This window comes from Megalobrama amblycephala, linkage group LG11 (genome assembly GCF_018812025.1).
Source record: "Megalobrama amblycephala isolate DHTTF-2021 linkage group LG11, ASM1881202v1, whole genome shotgun sequence".
Lineage (NCBI taxonomy): Eukaryota > Metazoa > Chordata > Actinopteri > Cypriniformes > Xenocyprididae > Megalobrama > Megalobrama amblycephala.
The window spans coordinates 5,932,857-5,952,632 of NC_063054.1; the positions used below are offsets into that span (position 1 = coordinate 5,932,857).

The window sequence follows — 19,776 nt, forward strand, 5'->3', positions numbered from 1 at the left end:
ATAATGCCCTAATCCTAACCCTAACCCTGTGGTTTCAATTCAACAATCTAAAGCGAAAATTTGACAGTCTGACATAATGTTTTTCCAGTCTAAAAACTATAATTACATTGATTAAATATTGGTGATTGGTTAATCTCTCTGATTAGGCCCCTTCTACCCCTGCTAAGTGTGTCCAATAGAAGATGTTCCACATAAAAATTATGTATTTCAACAGAACTGTGAATTTACATCAGGTGAAATTCACAATTCACCACCCATGGTTTGGTTCTCATATCTGACGGTGTTACCCTGAGACTTGTTTGCTGTTTACAGAGCCCAGGGATTTTACAGAGACAGGTGTGATTTCTCAGGACGCCTATTTCAGTGATGTCTGACAGGGAATAGGGACATATTAGGCAAAAGCTGTTTTTAATTCATACAAATTGAAAGTGAAGACAAAAACCAATGGCAAGAAGAGAGAGGGGTAGTTCGGAAATTTTCACAAGCCAAATTCAAACTCAGGTCGTCCACACAAAAATACATGCACATGCTGTAACCACCAGGCCACTTCTCTGACAGATATGTTGCCAATTTTTGTTGATTTTGTTGCATTGCTATGCTGTCTACCCCTAATAATGATTTATAAAAGATTGACGAAATTCTCCATGTTTTGCTTCAGTCAAAAATGGTACCAAAGTTGGAAATTTCGTTTCATTTCATTTAATAACATTAAATTGTCAATTTCAGTGAATCTGAATGATTTATTTGCGTCACCACTCCAAAATAAATAAATAAATAAATTATTGGAATAAAAATGTCTGTAAAATAACATGATTTTAATTTGCTATATTGCCCAGCCCTAGTATGTACAGTATGGAGAGATGCCAAATATCAGCATGCAGCACAATATGACCATTAGTTAGCCATTAATAGCACATGACTGACCTCTGGAAGAAAGCCGAGAGAGAGCATAAGGGCCACAAAGTTTATTTTTATCCCAAAAAAGGAAACACATGATGCACATATTGCTGTTCATTATATGCCATATCAAATCTACAACTCCTACTTTCATGTAAACCTGATAAAATAACTATCACAAGTGTTGTGCATATTATTTGATATTTTACTACCTTTTTTCTAGTCTCAGCTTTCGCTGATCCTTTTCTTGAAGTATACTGCAGGAAAGATGGCAAGTGCTGGCTGAAATCTCCAGATACAATCGGATATTGTAGCTGTTAGTAGCTGTTGGGTTTAAAGACATCTTAAAGGATATTCAGATTTTTGAGGCTGTTAGTAGCAGGTAAACTAGATAACCACTTATCGTGGTATCATCTATTTCAGATAAACCTGCCTCAAAATGGCAAGCAAAACAACAGTGGTTTACAGTTTTAGACAGTCAGTCACAATCTCTTAATCCTCTTGTGCTCTTTGCGTGGCGGTCAAAGATGACCAATTTTTTTTTATTTAAATGAAATGAATGTACTATATTTTAGTTCAATAATGTTTTTATTTAATATTTTTAGGGGATTTTATGGTACTAAATTATATTTATGCCGTAGTTATAATCCATTTATTCACTTTTTGAGCATAGAAAATTTAATTAACATGAAAATTAAATTTCCAACTTAAACTGTCCTAAATCTTGAAATGCTTTGGAGCACAGACTTAAGTTTGGTCTCTTTTTAAAAACGACACTTGGCAGATTATAACTTAAAGAGCTACAGAATTTTATGTTTATTGTTTTAAAAAATGCACAAAAATACTTTATTTATTTGAAATAAATATTTATTTCAAATATTTCAAAACACTTTTTACTCTAAAACTGAGAGAAAATCAAAGGCATAAATCTAAACAAGTTGTGTTCCAAATTTGAGCTTGATATCTCAAAAAAATTAGCTTTCAGTAAGATTGTGTTTATGCGCAGTACCAAAAGTTTCCACTAGATAAAATTTGTTTCCCATTCATTTCCAAAGTGGTCATTTGAGTACAAGTGTGACTTTTTTTTTCATAGCCATTTAACCTTTTCAAATCACACCCATGATTTGTGTGTATTTGTATGTGTTTTTGTGTGTGTTCACATAGTAAGTGCCAAAACCTTTACCAAGTTTCCTACTATTCCGGTAAAGTAAGAAAATACTTAAAAAAAAAAAAAAAATCATTCAAAAATCAAAAATAACCAAAGAGCACCAGAGGGTTAAACTGCAGAAAAAGCTGTAATCTGGACCAGACTTTCTATCCCATTAGTCAAACATCTGACTATGCAAGACTTTGATCTAATTCATCTTCAACTGAACACTGATAACTTCACACAATTTTAGTTTCAGAGATCACAGCATGTTTGTCCACCAAAGCCCATTCACCCAAAGCTCATGGGTCATTCCGGAAGAAGATAATCACTGCAGGGGTTCAGGAATCCCCCTCAGAAACACCTCAAACCAGCAGTCTCATCGTCACCATGGGAACAGCTGAGAGATCCACTACAGGTGGCTCTTCGTCCCTGAACCCATTTAGTCCAGCCAATTGAATCTCTTGAAACGCCTGACATGAGCCTTTTAGGGCTGGCATTCACACAGAGCACCTAATTTTGTTTGCTCAGGGGGAAGCCCAATGGTTTCCTCTCTGTCTCTCAATCTCTATGGATATTGTACACTAAAAAAAAAATTATACTTCGGACCAATTTTTAAAGTACGCCTCATATTTTATGTTACATAGTAATAAAGAAAATTTGTGCTGTAAAGCTAGCTAGCATCACATCAACACTCTGTCAACAAACCAGCAAATGCAACAAACCAGCAAAGACATGAGGGAAGGAAGCACAATATAAAGGGACCAGAGCACATGAGGATCAGGTGAGCACAATTAGTGAAACGAGGACTAAACAAGGGGGCGTGGTAACAGCAAACAAGGAGGAAGAACAAGAGGAGCACATGGTAAACACAAACAAAGACATACCCTGCGTTCCATTCAGAAGGGCTCATCCCTATGCCCTAATCCCTTCAAAGGGTTTACCCTCCGGAGTGAGAGCTTCGAAGGGATGAAGGGTGAAGGGATCAAAAAAACTCTTCTTTTGGAATGCACTTGTGCATCATCTTAACGAGACAATCAAGGAGGAGTAGATTGTGCAAGCTGCGCCCTTTATTTAACGTTAGTTTATTTATTTATTTATTTTAGGTTTAGCGCATGTAGGCTATATTGTATTTATGTATTTTAAACATTTGAATGGACTGATAAAGGGAGCTGTAAAGTATTTTTGTTGAAGTAGAAAGTCGTTTTGACCATAATAATGTACCAAATCTAACTCATATAAACATTAAGCTACAGTAGTACAGAAAAATATTATATATTTAAAATATGTATAAAATATTATACATACCTTTATAGTTAATCGAACTCTGAGCCTCCTGTACCCATTCTGTGACGTCAAACTTCCCTGTGCAAAGGATCATGGGGGCCCGAAGTGTCCATCAGTTGTTCCCTTCGAAATCCTTAATTCCGAAGGGCCCTTTGAAGTGGCCAGTTTTGAGCACTTCGGTTTGGAACGACCCTTCAATATGGCGGCCATGATTATTTTCACTCCGAAGTGCCCTTCGGAGGGCGATATATCCCGTTTGGAACGCACTGTTAGCCACATGCTCAAGCACAAGACAAATGAAGAAACATTAAAGCTGCTGTCCGCAATTTTTCCTCTTTGTCGCCATCTCTGTTTGAAACATGCGATTGCAGTCATATGCGGAACAGTTATCTGTACGTGCGTTGTGCCTCGGCACAGCTCGTCAGCGCGGATGAATCTAGTGCTTGCAGTCAGTCACCGCACCGGTGTGGATACTGAACTACAGAATCACAGATTCTACATCTTGAAAGTATGACCAATATAAGAATTTTTACTGGAAAATATCATCTGAACAAGTAAGTAACATGTCTGACACTTTTGTTTTGACCAACTGAGGAAAAAAGCATTAGGCCTACAATAAATTGCGCTGCCAATGATGATTAAATCTAACGATCGCTTAGCTCGGATCACGTCAAACCGTGCACATGAATATTACTGTTATATTGTTCTCAAATTGTTATTGTTAACAACATCAGCATTGCGTGACTGTGTATTTAGTGTGTATTAGCGTTACCTGTAGATTTCAATTTCTGTAGTCACTCCACAGTCCAAGTCTTTTGCTTTTTGGCTACGGCTGAATCTCCAGCTGTCACTGATGATTGTCATTTGAACCTTTCTGGATTACAATCCACCATCAAAATTATTAGTTTAATTATTTCAGCTGCTGTGAGAAAAGGCTATAAATGTGCCGCTACTGGCAGCATCCTCACATGATGTAACTGACTAGCCTCTCGACGGGACTCCTTCCTTTGTTTACAGACGTGATGTAATGACGCACAGAGGAACTGCTGCATGCTCAAATTCAGTGGTGGGTAGTAACGAAGTACATTTACTTCGTTACATGTACTTGAGTAGTTTTTTGGAAAATTTTTACTTTTTAGAGTAGATTAAAATGTGGGTACTTTTACTTTAACTTGAGTAAATTTGTAATGAAAAATCTGTACTTTTACTTCGCTACAATGGGCGACGTTCCTCACGTTACTTTATTTTAATTCAATACTGTAAATGTTAAGAAATGCGTAGTTTATTCCAAGCGCGCTGTCTCTTTTTCATGAACGATGCCCGATTCACAAATGAATCACTCTTTTGAGTCGATTCTGTTCAAAGACTTGATCAAACAAGTTGGTAAAACTGTCTAAATTGATTCGCGAATCAGTTTGAATGATTTGTTCAGTTCCTGCAAGCGCTGAATCGTTTGAAGCGGTTTCTCACTCGGAGCGGATGAAGTGGCAGTGGCCCTTCAGTCAATTAAAAGCAAATCTGCAAATGCATCCAATTGTTTGCCAGCGCTGAAGACCTTTATTAGTTGAGCTGCGTATGCTGTCTGTGAACAATTACACAGGTAACGTTAGGCCTATCGATTTCATTTGATTTCAATTCATGATACAGTCAATAGCCGACATTTTACAACCAAACCGATTATTACGCCACTATAACAAGAGTATGTAGTATTTCTTTACCGTTTTTATGGTCATATGTTTTAATTTATACTTTAAATAAGCTACCATTGTTCAGAGAGTATGAAATGAACATCCGCCGTCCCGCGGTAGTTTGTGGTCGCCTAGCTATTGCGCAATGGCAGCGCCAGCGACCTGTTCGTCTTGAAAATGAACGCCTTTGCGTTGACACAGTTAACCAGTTTACACGCGCCTGCTGAAATATACATTTGATTACATTTTGGAGAATAGACCGAAGAAGATCCAATCAATGTGTATTTGATCATTGTTTGTGTCATGTTCAGATATGAGCGCGAGCACATGTGAACAATTTTCTCTCTTCTTTCAAATGTAGCTGTATACGTTATTAATATAACGATATATTCGGGTTACAGATGCCAGAAATAATGCATGTCTCTTCTGTGTTTGTTGCAAAGATATCTAATTATGATAATAATTTAAATATCTATTTAATTATGCTATTGTGTGTGTGTGTGTGTGTGTGTGTGTGTGTGTATATATATATATATTCAAAAAGTAACTAGTAACGAGCTACTTGAGTAGATTTTTATATGGATACTTTTTTACTCTTACTCAAGTAACTATTAGGATTATTACTTTTACTTTGAGTAAATATTTCTATAAGTACTTGTACTTTTACTTGAGTACAGTTTTTGGATACTCTACCCACCTCTGCTCAAATTTCCCGCGGAAATCCGCCATGTCGCTCTTATTATAAAACATTATTACAAGCTTACTGTTGTGAATCGAGACAAGATAATTAGATAGTAATTAGATATTTGAACACTGACTGGTTATGTACTTGTTCAAAAGTTGATTTTGGATCATTTTTAACCAAAAAAAGTTGCGGACTGCAGCTTTAAACAAGGACAAAACAGACAAGACTGTTAGGGCAGGATCCTGACAATATCAAGATGCAATTCCTTGTGAATCTGGGCCATTAACAGTTGTAGTCAGCTTGACAGTAACAGAATCTCATAATCCAAAATGAATAATGGGATTTACACCTACAGCATTAATGAATACAACATAAAAAATCTCTCTTGACAATGTTCAGGATAAATATATTCTGTTAATGGAAAGTGAAATATACTTTATTGTCCCCAAATGTAAATTTATGTTGGAATCCAATACAAAGTCTTCTAGAAATTATTTTATAAACAAAAAATGCATTAACTAAGATTTATTTGCTATGATGGCAAAACAGTGTTTAGCTGTGCTAAAATACACAAAATAATAGCACCTGATTTTTTTAGCTTCCGACTATGAATCCATCCAGTCAGAGGATAAAACTTCCCCTCTTCTCTTCTCTGATGACATGTTTACTGGCACAAGGGTGGGGCAGCCTGTCACTCACATGAGAGCTACCAATAGCAAAGCACAACCATCCAACCGTCCAATCAATTCCCCATAGACAAAACTCCTGTCCTACATTTTTTCTTGTTTGAGAAGTCATTTCACTTGGATACACATCACAATAGGGAAGAAAAGACAATCAAGTTCCATTTCCGTTTCTTATTGTAAAACAATACGTTTTATTTTAAACAATTTTTATGACCTTGTAATGTCTAATCAAAATGTCATAACTGGACCTTCTGCTGTAAATGACAGACTTCTTTCAGGTAAGGTTTGCAGGATTTTTCATTTTGGGGCCTTTTACACTACACTGATTTCAACTAAGGCAAAACTTTTTATATGCCATTCATTTACACAACAACGCCGTTTTGGGGGCCTGAAAAAGCAAACACAACATTTTTAACCTATTCACGGATCCGCGTGATGGGGATCGTTTTGACAATGTTATCAATTTATGTGAAAAACGCAAAGGAAAAACCTTTCCATTTTTAGTACATCGTTGATGTGTAAACGTATCCTAAAGCCCGGGATACACTGCATGATTTTTGCAATCCTTTAAGATCATTACAATTCACACTGTGCGACATGCATCTATTAAACTTGGGTATGACATGCATGTAAACTGTACGATGATGACACCTGTTGACTCGTAGGCTACGATGCAAGTTTCTATAGAAGAATAAAACTTCATCAGCATGCGCTAGTGATAAACAAAAAGACCATGTTGAATCACACTTTGGCAGTTGTAGTTTTTATGTGTGCTGAAAATAAAAAGGAAGCAGCGAGAGAAGAAGGGAAAAGAGCTTGAGGTAAGCAGTTTTAAGTTTTAGCGCCATGTCGCATTTTTATTGGCTGGTCAGTAGACGTAGGTCATAGCAGCAGATACACTGTGCGTTGATCATACTGAATTTCTGACACTGTCAGAAATTGATCGTAGGCTATCTTTGCTCACAAGACCGGGAAAACGGCTGTCTTTGAACCTCTCACTGTACGACAAAGGACCACCGATTAAGAGCCACGATCACAGAAATCGCCACGATTGTTTCACGATGGCAATCTTTCGTCTGGGAAGACATCGTGCCCACGGACCGTTGGCTGAATGTCTGATGCATATGGCACACTTAACTGGAAACACTTCAGGATTTTTGAAGTCGTCATCTGGTTGGTTGAATTCTACAGGATGTCCGGGAGATATGCGTGGTTATGATGCCAAACCCCCTTGCAGAAGAAGAACGCCGTCGTGTTTACAACTGTGACAATAGACTGCCCCAGGGATGACGTGTTTTTGTAGGCCAACCCAGACGTTAGCGGCGCACGGGTTCCCTCGGTTGAAAGCCTATGCATTTTTCCCATAGACTTTTGGAAAATCGCAGAAAATAAGCTCTGTGTTTAACAAAGGGTTATGACACTTACACGTTTTGTCTATCAAGATCATCTTTACAAGTTAACACAACATTTATAGATTTTGAAGCCTAAATAAATTCCTCAGATATAGGCTAACAGTAGGCTATAACCCTGGATTTTCAAAAGTATGGAGTTTGCGGCTCCATTGTTGCAGTAAACTTGAACACATTCTTGAATGATTAATTTATTAGTGCACACCGATCTGTTATTGTAGGGACATCGACTTTACATTTTCAACCCCTAAACATGACGCAAAACAAAACAAATTGTGATTGGTCGTCATGTCAGTCAAATGTCCTCTTGGGCGGTCCTTGGCCAATGAAAGCTGTTCAAACCTCACTGCCATTTGGGACCGGGCCTATGTATAGGGAAGGTTTTGCCATAGACTGTAAAAAAATGGACGTAGTGTCCGTGACGTCAAGAGTTTGAACAGCAGTTTTGACGCAAAAAAGGCCGCGGCCATCTTAGCTGCACGTGACCGCACGTCACTCACGATAACTGAAAATGGGCAAAGAGGCGGGACGTATGGAGCCCATGCGACTTGTTGTGAAACCACGCCCGCTGCTATTATCTTAGAATACTAAAATATTAATAAAGATAACAATATCATTAGAAAGTACTAAAGGATTAGGGAGAGTGGGTAATGTGAGACATCGGGTAATTGAGACACCCCCTGTATCTCTGCAACGGAACACATTTGTGGTTATGTGCAATTATGTTTTCAAGCCCCTCACATTTCCCCTTGGCCATGAAGGAGAGGACCTCATGTCTGTGCTAAGCATGTTTTTTTCACAAAAAATTGTTTTTGATGTAAAAGTAAATTTTCTTGCGGTCAACTTAATCAACTGTTGTGCCAAAGCAGACTGATTCAGGTAGAAAAACTTATATCATACATGTTGATGAACTATCAACATATAAAACCATGTGTGATGCTAGCTGAAGATTAGCCTGAATTGCTAAGAGAGATAGTTTTTTTCTAAAATGTAGTGGTGGGGTAAAGTAGCAATGCTTTGGGGTAAAGTGAGACATGAGGCACAAGTTAAATTTAGTCTTAAAAATATTTTAATGTAATATTACATTGCATATGTTTTATTTTTAATGTCATAAACATTGTAGAAAAGCCATCCTGCCTAGGCAAAACACCAGGAAGACAACCTTGGGGCAAAACACCCCTCGAGGAAATGATGTGGCACATGTTCCTAAAAGTGATAAGTGAAGAAGTGCCTCAACCTAAAAGGCCTGGAGAGATGGAGAGAGCAACTCCTCATCTTTCCCTGTAACCTTCAGGGTGGAGTGTAGAGTAGGCCTAGTTGTAGAGTATGACATAGGTTGATATTCTAATACAGGTGGGTCAGTCCTGTGTTCTGAGTCCCAGGCTGTTCTACTGGTTCTGATTGTGCTTTGCTCTGACCTCCAGACACTAGCTGGCTTAGGGTGCGTTCACACTTGTAGTTCGATTTGGTTGTTATTTGGTCCGGACCAAATAAGAAAAAAAAAAACATTTAGTCCTGGTCCAATTACGTTCAGATTGGCAATTTTTCACCGAACCAAAAGATACCGAACCTTGAGGCATAGGGATACATTCACAATGTGATTGGTCAATTTTATGACGTATTGCCTATTTTGAACCGGAACTTAACAAAAATCCCAAACATGCTGTGTGCTAGTAAATGCGCTCATTGTGTGTGCATGAGTGCGTAGCTGTGTGTGATGGACTTTGGCCACTGGGAACTCGTGAAGAGCCATAAAATGTGTAAAGTATCAAAACAGCGGCAGGAATCCACCCACACAAACGAGACGAGCGTCTGATGCCTGTGATGGGCAAACTCGCGCTTGACAAGAAAAACCGACATGCGTGAGGATTCTGTCCTTTTTAGGGCAGCGTTCCTATGTTCAAATGAACCGCACTGATGAGCAATCGCATCAGGTGTTCTGACCCCCAGACTGTGCCTGATCTAACTGGTTCATCTGTCATTTGAATGTTAATTAAAATATTTTGAATTATATTATGTTGTATTTGATTTTGTTCAGAGTTAGAAAAGTGTTTAGAAAAAAAATGCTTAATTGACCAATCCCCATGATTCTGTTACTATCCGACATTAGTTCTGGATGTGTGGTTGTCAGCTACTCAGGATTCGAACTGTTACCATGTGTTGATGGTTTTCAGAGTGGAAAAAGTAAGTGGAAGTTTACCCCTTATTTCTCTGGTCTGTGTTTACCCCTAAGTGGGGTAAAGTGAGACACAAGCGACTTTTTTTAAAACAATCATATTTTCACTGACCTTCTCTGAATACATTGATCATTTCTATGGCTAGGAAACATCCTGAATTAATGGGAAATGTGTAAATTTTACTGATATATCATTTTAGCTCGCTTAGAGGGGAGCAAATGTAAAAAGTGTCTCACTTTACCCCATTCCCCTTGTCAATCTACAGTGATTTTTAAGATAACGTTTAGATGCTCTAACACCAGTAGCTAATTAATTTGTGTGGGGTGTGCAAATAACACAAAAAAAACAACTGACTTCATAACGTTACCTTTAATGAAATAGAGATCGCGAGATGAATCCAATTGTGCACTTGGGTAAAAGTCCATTTCAAAACATAAAACATCGTTTATAATGTAAAACTTACGTACATATATAGGTACCAGATTCTGTATAAGTTCTCCAAACTAAACACGTGTCCAAAGTATAATTTTTCAAAATAGTGCGCAGTTTTAGTTATATCCAAGCAGTGCTGTCAGTTGTAATCCCCCTGGTATTGTCATTGTAGTAAATTCAGGAACAAAACCTTCAATGCCACGACGATCCAACAACGTGGTCCGCATGCGAGCATGTAATACACAGACTACATCTGTCTCGAGTGCAGCAAGCCATATAGTATAAAATAATCCAGAAAAAAGGCACAAACGGCTGAGATGCCAAATTCAGCGGCTGAAATGAGCTCTGAGGTAACATGACGGTTCACAGGCGCCAATCCACCTGTCCTCAAGTGACCACGCCTTAAATGCAGACTTTAAGCTTAATATAATTTAAACTGTTATAAAAAATTCACCCCCCTCAAGTTGTCATGAAGGACTTCTGACCAAAACACTGCAGAGTGTAAACATGTTTTTTGCTGTAAACTTGGCTATTTTAACATGATGGTCGGGCCTAGCCTGTCCCTAGCGGCCAGTATAGGGACTTCCGTAGGTTCACGAGAAACTGGGGGAGGATGCCGCTTGGTTTCTGCACATGCTCCAGGTCCTCTTCTCCATTTTTAGTGTATCTCTATGGCAGAATTACAGTGCCACATACTGGTCTGGCATGTATGGTACATCGCTTTGAGTCGGTTTCAGTGGTTTCATGTGTACAGACATTTCTTGAGACGATGAAAAAAAAAAATCGGATAGGAAAACCTCTAGCTTTGTGTGGATATGGCTTAAGTCTGCTTAAACCCCGCCCCTGTAAGCTTGCATTCATCTCCCTCTGCTTTTGAGTGACACGCCCACATCTCAACATCCAATCAACAACTGATGGAAGTCCCCGCCCTCCTTTTTTTTATTTTTGATAATCCATTACACTTGGATGTACATCACAATACATAAGAAAACATTTGTCACTATTTCCTTTGCATTGTGACTATATAAAAACAACTTGCAGCAAATCAACAGCACTGCTTCATTTCATACACTGTTGGGTGTGAAAGACAGTTTTATGTCTCCCTCTGGTGGAGAGATGAAGTCTTTTCCAGAACACTGTGAAACATGACATTTACACCATGCAATCAACAGCCAAAAATTGAATGAACTACTAAAATAACTTGAGAAAGCCTTGGAAGTACACAACCTGGATGCTGCCAAATTTGCTTCATGAAAACAATTTTTTTAATCCAATCACCTGAGTCGCAGGAATTTGGAACTAATTCTGGGCCATTTTATGAAAGGAACATTCTCAGAACTTTAGCTAACATTTTGGCAAAGTTTTAAACAAAGGTCCATCCAGTAACGTTAATAGAATGTTCATTAAGTTATCTGGTCTTTAATAATGTTCTCAACACATTAACACAAAAACATTATTTATTCATTGTTCATGGAAAATTTTACCTACATTTAGTCGGTTGTAAAGTTTTTTGTTTTTTTTATTACTAGCCTACTTGTTTCAGAATGTTCAGAGAACATTCAAAAGTAAAATTCCCATTATGTTTGAAATATGATAAATTGGAATGTTTCCTTAACATTCGCATAACCTAGAAAAAAAGTTTATAAAACATTTAAAAAACTAGAAGTTTTTAGAACTTAATGGGAACGCTAGCAAATCATTCTTACGACATTTTTGTTAGCTGCATTCCGCCTACTCTCCATTGCCCTTCAAAATGGATTGTGTTCTAGCTGAACTCATCGCTGCCCCATCCCGCTTATCAGTCTGTCCATGATAAAAGTCTCTTGACCTACAATATAGTACCTCAGAGATGACGTGTGTTTGTAGGCCAACCCGGACGTTAGCGGCACACGGGTTCCCTCGATCGAAAGCCTATGCATTTTTCCCATAGACTTTTGGAAAAATCGCAAAAAATAAGCTCTGTGTTTAACAAAGGCTTATGACACTTACACGTTTTGTCTATCAAGATAATCTTTACAAGTTAACACAACATTTATACATTTTGAAGCCTAAATAAAGCTGTCAGATATAAAAAGCTAACAGTAGGCTATAAACGGACTACAGCACACCATGGTCGCGGATCAACGTCACCACCACCAAGCTTTATTTAAAAAACAACATTATTTAAAAACATGCTCGCAGATTATAATCTGCGCTGTGTATGAATACTTAACCACTTTTTCATGAGAAATGCTGTCCAAATGTCCTGTTCGTCATGATGACGTCTAAACTCCCCGCCAAAGGAAGTAGTCGCTTTTAGCACTTGTTAGCAACCGCCGTTTTTAAGACACAATAAAGGTTTAAAAAAAAAATAAAAATCACAAGCGGGTTATAACTGGTGTGTTTTATGTCATAGATCAAAACGTGAAAATATTTAGAAGCTTTGTTAACCACAGACCTTATTTCAGGCGATTTAGCAAAAACCCATTCAAAAAACCCATTGACTTTAAGGCGATGGAACCGGAAGACCTAAAATGCTAACTCGCTTCCGGTTTTTGCATACGAAAACACCTCATCTCTGAGGTACTCTATACTAAAATCCAAAAGAGTCCTGCACTAACTGAACAACTGCTGCTGTTGAAGTGAATGAATGGGACAAGTCACTCACAACTCAAAATATCTGAAAATGGCGCCATCTAGTGGGTCAATCACAAACTGTTACAATCTTGACTGACAGAGACATGCCTTCGAAATGGGAAAACAATACAATGAAATCAAACCAATCAGATGACTTAGCAAAATGATGACATAGCTTTATTCTTTTCTGTATTGCTCTGACCTAAACATTCACATCACTTGGTTAACATTACAACATAGAGTCAGTAAGGCAGATGTTGATTTGTAATGTGCTTAGAGACCTCAAGAAAATGCTGACCCAGGATGAATTAATTGAAAAAATTAATTCTGGGACATTCTCTCCAGTCCTCAACATAGAAACAAATGAACTGTTAGAACTCAATCTATATGCTTTCACAAAATGTTGACATAAGGATTGATCCTGGACCTAGTTTATGAATATTGATGGGTTGTGTAGAATACTGCTGAATACATAATCAGCATCAGATACGGGCTCAAACAAACAGATCTGAGCATGTTCAGGATAACCTCCAGTGACATCAGCCTCCCTCGTCTCCATAGAAACAGCAACAGGGCTCTCAAAATATTCACTGATACACTGAAGTAAACTAAAGCCATATGCAGGACATTGTGGGTTGACGCACGGCTGGGCAGCTTGCCATCAATCATATGTGGGCTTAAGAAAAAAAATTGCATGAAGTGGTTCATCAGTAACCTTGAGATTCTTTGAACCCTGACAGAGAGGAGTGAGCTAATACTGGGCATCCAAAGAACTGACAAAATAAAACTTTCATTTTCTTTTAGATAAAAAACAACAATACATCCACTAGATACTGAATAATGTAAAATTTGCACTGCCCAAACGCATCAGACACAGCCTAGGTCTCTAATGTACCAAATCATGCATAGGTTCATAACAATGGTAAAGACATTCACCACCAAACACAAGAAAATCTTCACGGTTTAACTTTACAATGAACAAAGTAAATGGCATGGAGAGAACACTAGGAAAAGAAAATGACTTCTTCATGAGTGATTCTTTGATGGTTTGGGCTTGTCAAATTTCAAACTAATCCAACCCACCCAGAAGAAACTTCAAGGAACAGTTTCCAAAAATGAAAATTCTGCAATATTTTTTCTGTGAATGTAATTTGTTTTCCTCTGCTGAAGTTGGTCCATTTGACTTTCTTTCTTTGGTTCAAAAGCCTCAAAAAGTTATTATATATTAAATTATACAAACTATTTATAATTCATTCCTGTGATGGTAAAACTAAATTTTCAGCATCATACTCCAGTCTTCAGTGTCACATGATCCATCATAAATCATTCTAATATGATGATTTGCTGATCTTCACGTGTGCACATCCTGATATTGCTGAGTTAGATGTGTTCCTGGGTCAACATATTTTGTTGATCCTGGAACAACATTCTAGTCTGAAAATTTAGTCTTAACCCTACTCCTACCGCTAAACCTAACCCTAACCCTACCCATAAGTTATCCCAAATGATAGATGAATAACACTGATGTAGAAGCACCAATTCATGATTTTAAGCCTAAAATTGACATAATCTGTAAACTTGTCCCTCAAATCTGATTGGTTGATTTGAATGTTGTTCCAGGATCAACAAAAATGTTGACCCAGGAACATGTTGAACTCAGCAATATCAGGTTATGCTTCACATGCTATCGGAAATTTGATAATTCCCACTTCTGAAGTCGTCATTACGAGCTCATCACATTCAAGTTTCGAAATGGTAGGGCGATCATATGCAATTTTTACCTAGAAAACTTGTATTTACGATAATTTTGAGAGCACATGAAGGCAGCGTTATTATTATCAATGTTGAAAATACATTCACCGACCACTTTATTAGGTAAACCTCTTCAACTGTTCGTTAACACAAATATCTAATCAGCAACTCAATGCATATGTAGACATGGTCAAGATGATCTGCTGAAGTTCAAACTGAGCATCAAAATGGGGAATTAAAGGTGATTTAAGTGAATATGATGAACATGACATGGTTGTTGGTGCCAGATGGACTGGTCTGAGTATTAATGAAACTGCTGTTCTGGGATTTTCATGCACAACCATCTCTAGGGTTTTACAGAGAATGGTCTGAAAAAGAGAAAATATCCAGTGAGCAGCAGTTCTGTGGGCGAAAACGCCTTGTTGATGACAGAGGTCAGAACAGAAAGGCCAGACTGGTCTGAGCTGACAGAAAGGCAACTGTAACTCAAATACCCACACATTACGACTGAGGTCTGCAGAATAGCATCTCTGAATGCTCAACACTTCGAACCTTGAAGTAGATGGGCTACAGCAGCAGAAGATCACACTGGTCACACTCCTGTCAGCTAAGAATAGGAAACTGAGGCTGCAATTCACACCAAATTTGGACAACAGAAGATTGGAGAAAAAATTGTCTGTTCTTATGGTTCTCGATTTTTGCTGCTGGTGGTGGTGTAATGGTGATGTGTTTATTTGTGGATATTTTCTCGGTACACTTTGGTCACCTTAATACCAACTGAGCATTGTTTAAATGCCACAGTTTCCCTGAGTATTGTTGCTGACCATGTCCATCTCTTTATGACCACAATGGACGCAATGTCCTCATATCATCTCAGTCTGGTTTCTTGAACATGACACTGAGTTGACTATACTCAAATGACCTCCACGGTCACCAGATCTCAATCCAATAGAGCACCTTTGGGATGTGGTGGAATGGGAGATGCTCATCATAGATGTGCAGCCGGCAAATCTACAGCAGCTGTATGATGCTATCATGACAATATGGACCAAAATCTCTGAGGAATGTTTCCAGAACCTTGTTGAATCTATGCCACGAAGATTTAACACAGTTCTGAAGGCAAAAATGGGGTCCAACCTGCTACTAGCATGACTAGCACCCAAAAATGAAAATTCTGTCATTAATTACTCACCCTCATGTCGTTTTACACCCGTAAGACCTTTGATCATCTTCGGAACACAAATAAAGATATTTTTGATAAAATCAGATGGCTCTGTGAGGCCTCCATTGACAGCAAGATAATTAACACTCTTTCAATGCCCAGAAAGATACTAAAGACATATTTAAAACAGTTCATGTGACTACAGTGGTTCAACCTTAATGTTATGAAGGGACGAGAATCCTTTGTGTGCACCAAAAAAAAAAAAAAAAAAAAATAGCGACTTTATTCAACAATATAGTGATGGGTGATTTCAAAACACTGCTTCATGAAGTTTCAAAGCTTTACGAATCTTGTTTTGAATCAGTGGTTCGGAGCATGTTTCAAACTGCCAAAGTCATGTGATTTCAGTAAATGAGGCTTTGTTTCATCATAAGTGTTTCGAAATTTCAATGGTTCACATGACTGTGGCAGATTGATAAGTGCTCCGAACCACTGATTCGAAACAAAAGATTTGTAAAGCTTCAAAGCTTCATGAAGCAGTGTTTTGAAATCGCCCATCACTAGATATTGTTGAATAAAGTTGTTATTTTGGAGCACAAACAGTATTCTCATCGCTCCATAACATTAAGGTTGAACCACTGTAGTCACATGAACTGTTTCAGATATGTCTTTAGTAGCTTTCTGGGAATTTGAAAGAGTGTTAATTATCTTGCTGACAATGCAGGCCCTCACTGAGCCATTGGATTTGATCAAAAATATCTTAATTTGTGTTCTGAAGATGAACGAAGGTCTTACGGGTGTGGAACGACAAGAGGGTGAAGTAATTAATGACAGGATTTTCATTTTTGGGTGAACTTGAAATATTAATAATTTGTCACATTATTGATGTCAGAAGTGGTATAGACATTTATAGTGCTTTTGTGTCCTTTTGAAGCTTGACAACTCTTTACTCACCATCCACTTTCATTGTATGGAAGAAAAAATATTTAAATCTTTTTTCTTTCGTTTACCAAAAAAGAAAGTAAGTCATATAGGTTTGGAACGACTTGAGTGGGTGAGTAAATTATGACAGAATTTTCTATTTTGGGGTGAACTGTTCCTTTAAATCCACAAATAACTGCTTGTTTCTCTTTGGCTGGAGCTAAGATGAGGGGAAAATGCCCTAAATATCACATCCTGTCTCTTACCTGAACTCTTGTCAAGGAAAAGGCAGCAATGTGTCTGCAGTATCCATGGTAACACCTGTGGCAGATGGAGAAATGAAGATGGAAATAGTACAATGGAGTAAATTTCACACACAGAGAACGAGACAATCAGTGAGTGGAGGGAAGAGGATGAACAGATGAGATAAACCATTTCACTGTGACAGGGGCCATGATGACTCAAGTTAATGGACTCATCGACCTCCTGACGTTGCATGTGCAAAAAAAAAAAAAAAAAAAATCACAAACATACTCCTCCACAATCCACATCCTGGAGATCTTTAACTCTCAGCATTGCCTTAATTACAAAAGCCTCTGCATACAAATAAATACTATTCTGCACTTATTCTGATAATATCACACAAAATATTTTCATAACATGTAGATACACATGATGTCATCACTGTTTTAGCACTGGCATGGTGGGTAAAAAAAAAAAAAAAAAAATTCTAATTATGACAATTTATGACATCAGCAACGTCTGTAGTCTTATGAATGACACGTGAATCATTTCCATCATCTAAGTTAAAACTGTCTTGAATTCGACTGGAACATCAGTAGGCTACCGATGATTAAAGACTGTTTTATTTCCATCTGAAATACCTTTTTCAGAGCTGACATTCTCCAGAGGTTCGTAGCATCGCTTCAGTCCTTAATGTGAATGCGGATGTTTGTAAGCACACAGGATCAGGCAGGTGTGTATCGGTAGTCCATGGTTTTAATGTACACACGTGTTCAGCTGCAGTCCGTTTGCATCAGCAGAATCCCTGCAGACCCTCCGCATGATCCGATCGCTTCTATAACCCACTGTTCTTTAATTACATAAAGTGCGTGATCACAACTAATTTCTACATCTGATTAAGAAAAAAGAAACTGAGCTTATAAAGAAAGAAGGTGATCATGGTGGGGAGACATTCAAATAAAGCGTCATTGCAATGATAACTTGACAACTTTTGAGACGTTTAGTCCACTAGGGGGAGCGATAGATAGATAGATAGATAGATAGATAGATAGATAGGCATTTTAGGTCAAAAAAACTTACAATTTAATCATAAAATAAAAATTAAAGCAATTAGAAAAAAAACACTAAAAATATATTTTCTGATTACCTGCATGTCATGTGACCATTAACTGACATTAATGTGAACATTCAATATGTAATTAATAAAGTAACTGTAATCTGACTGAGCATTTTAAAACATAATATACACTATATTGCCAAAAGTATTGGGACACCCCTCCAAATCATTGAATTCAGGTGTTCCAATCACTTCCATGGTCACAGGTGTATAAAATCAAGCACCTAGGAGTGCAGACTGCTTCTACAAACATTTGTGAAAGAATGGGTCGCTCTCAGGAGCACAGTGAATTCAAGCGTGGTATTCCGTTCCAAGTCCATTCGTGAAATTTCCTCACTACTAAATATTCCACGGTCAACTGTTAGTGATATTATAACAAAGCTGAAGCAATTGGGAACAACAGCAACTCAGCCACAAAGTGGTAGGCCACGTAAAATCACAGAGCGGGGTCAGCGCTTGCTGAGGCGCACAGTGTGTGCAGAAGTCGCCAACTTTCTGCAGAGTCAATAGCTACAGACCTCCAAACTTACTGTGGCCTTCAGATTAGCTCAAGAACAGTGCGTAGAGAGCGTCATGGAATGGTTTTCCATGCCGAGCAGCTGCATCCAAGCCTTACATCACCAAGTGCAATGCAAAGCGTCGGATGCAGTGGTGTAAAGCACAACGCCACTGGACTCTAGAGCAGTGGAGACGTGTGCTCTGGAGTGACAAATCATGCTTCTCTGTCTGACAATCTGATGGACAAGTCTGGGTTTGGAGGTTGCCAGGAGAACGGTACTTGCCTGACTGCATTGTGCCATGTGTAAAGTTTGGTGGAGGGCAGATTATGGTGGGGGGTTGTTTTTCAGGGGTTGGGCTTGGCCCTTTTAGTTCCAGCGAAAGGAACTCTTAATGTTTCAGCATGCCAAGACATTTTGGACAATTTCATGCTCCCAACTTTGTGGGAACAGTTTTGCGATGGTCCCTTCCTGTTCCAACATGACTGCGCACCAGTGCACAAAGCAAGGTCCATAAAGACATGGATGAGCGAGTTTGGTGTGGAGGAACTTGACTGGCCTGCACAGAGTCCTGACCTCGACCTGATAGAACATTTTTGGGATGAATTAGAGCGGAGACTGCGAGCCAGGCCTTCACATCCAACATCACTGCCTGACCTCACAAATGCGCTTCTAGAAGAAATTCACATAAAGCACACTCCTAAACCTTGTGGAAAGCCTTCCCAGAAGAGTTGAGGCTGTTTTAGCTGCAAAGGGTGGGCCAACTCCATATTAAATCCTACGGATTAAGAATGGGACGTCATTAAAGTTCATGTGCACGTAAAGGCAGGCGTCCCAAAACTTTTGGCAATATAGTGTACCTATTCTAATTACAAGTATTTAATTTTTGGAATCTGATTATGTAATACAGATTACATGTAACCAGTTACTAGACAGACAGACAGACAGATAGAATTGGTTTGTAATTTTGAATTTTCTTGTTTAAAAAGTTAGTCTGTTTATTAAACGCTTAAATGTTTTTTTTAAAAAAAGTAACGTTTTTAAGATAAAGATTACATTT

General features: G+C 38.2%; 1 long non-coding RNA gene across 2 annotated transcripts; it reads right to left on the reverse strand.

The window, feature by feature from the left end:
- Positions 1-13,184: 13,184 nt before the first annotated feature.
- Positions 13,185-18,075, reverse strand: LOC125278768. Of its 2 annotated transcripts, XR_007187268.1 has the most exons (4): positions 17,744-18,075; positions 17,292-17,345; positions 17,126-17,180; positions 13,185-13,700 (listed from the first exon to the last, which is right to left on the reverse strand). It is a non-coding gene; the product is annotated as an uncharacterized LOC125278768 (long non-coding RNA). The 2 variants fall into 2 exon arrangements; XR_007187267.1 differs by lacking the exon at positions 17,292-17,345.
- Between the last annotated feature and the right edge of the window lie 1,701 nt (positions 18,076-19,776).